The sequence below is a fragment of the Phocoena phocoena genome, chromosome 10 (assembly GCF_963924675.1).
Source record: "Phocoena phocoena chromosome 10, mPhoPho1.1, whole genome shotgun sequence".
In the NCBI taxonomy this organism is placed as follows: domain Eukaryota; kingdom Metazoa; phylum Chordata; class Mammalia; order Artiodactyla; family Phocoenidae; genus Phocoena; species Phocoena phocoena.
Genome location: NC_089228.1, coordinates 81,612,858 through 81,614,170, shown reverse-complemented (window position 1 = coordinate 81,614,170; position 1,313 = coordinate 81,612,858). Strand labels below are relative to the sequence as shown.

At 46.2% G+C, this 1,313-nt stretch overlaps 1 pseudogene; it reads right to left on the bottom strand.

Annotated features, from left to right (window-relative positions):
* Positions 1-265: 265 nt before the first annotated feature.
* LOC136129826 (sorting nexin-3-like) lies at positions 266-753 on the bottom strand (annotated as a pseudogene).
* Positions 754-1,313: the final 560 nt, after the last annotated feature.

The following is a 1,313-nucleotide window of genomic DNA, read 5'->3' as shown; positions in this document are numbered from 1 at the left end:
ACAGGTTTGTGAAGCTACAGTGTGTACCACATTAAAACAGCAAGAAAGGGCTATTTATATGGAAAGGCTGGAATGAGGGATTTTTTCACTCAAGCAAATTAACTTCTTGTCAACTGCCAAAACAGAACAGAACTGAGCATTATGTTAGTATACTGAAGGCTTATTACACCAGCTTTTGTCCAGCATACTAAAGTTAGAACTTCGTCACTGGTGCATATGAATCGTTAATAGTCATGGAAAGTTTTTTGCCCCTTCTTGCCAAATTTCAGGCATGTCTTATTTTTGATAGAGCATTACTTGTATCTATAACTTCATCCTGTAAAAACATATGAAGACAACGTTCATTCTGTGCCAAAGGATGACCAGCGACCTTGTTCATAAACTGCTCCAGTCCTTGCTTCCTTTCTTCAATAAAATTGTCAACAAATATTCCATCATCTCTTCTAAAAGAAAGTTGACGCAAAAATGCTTTCCCAGGGACTTGGGGGAACTACAACCTTGATCTCTTTCTAATTCACTTCGCAGCTACTCAAAGTCACTGTATCTTCTGCAAACGGCAGATTCTTTTAGCTTGAAAATAGGCAGATTTGTCTTGACCCTGCTTTCGTAGGTGGTGAACCGACCCTGGCCTACCCGCACTGTCTAAGGGTTGCTCACATCGATCTCGAGGAAGTTGCTGGGAGGCCCGCAGGCGTCGTTCAGGTTCTGCGGCTTGGTGATCAGCCGCCGGGTGCTCGCCACGGTCTCCGCCATTTCACGGCTGTAGCCGCAGCCGCCGTCGCCGCGGGCTCCCTCCACCCCTTCCGCGTTCGGCCGACCCCGCCGCTGGGACGCCGAGCTCGCGCGCAACTTTAGTGAATTTTACAGTGCATTTTTTTAATACAGTAATTTGAAAATAATCGTTTTCAGTAAAGACTTTCTAATTAATGAAGGATGAATAAAAAATGATTCATCTACTGTTGCTCTTCTGTTTCTCTCTTTTCTGTTTTCCTGTGATCCATGCTTCTTCCCTCTGTTTTAAAGGAAGTTAAAAATGAGTAGTTTTGATCATTTTTTTTTTTTTGCGGTACGCGGGCCTCTCGCTGTTGTGGCCTCTCCCGTCGCGGAGCACAGGCTCCGGACGCGCAGGTTCAGCGGCCATGGCTCACGGGCCCAGCCGCTCCGCGGCATGTGGGATATTCCCGGACCGGGGCACGAACTCGGCAGGCGGACTCTCAACCACTGCGCCACCAGGGAAGTCCCTGTGATCATATTTAATGATCTTTTTTACACTTTTTCGGTGTTATGTTGAGTGGACTGTGTCTAATTAGAAG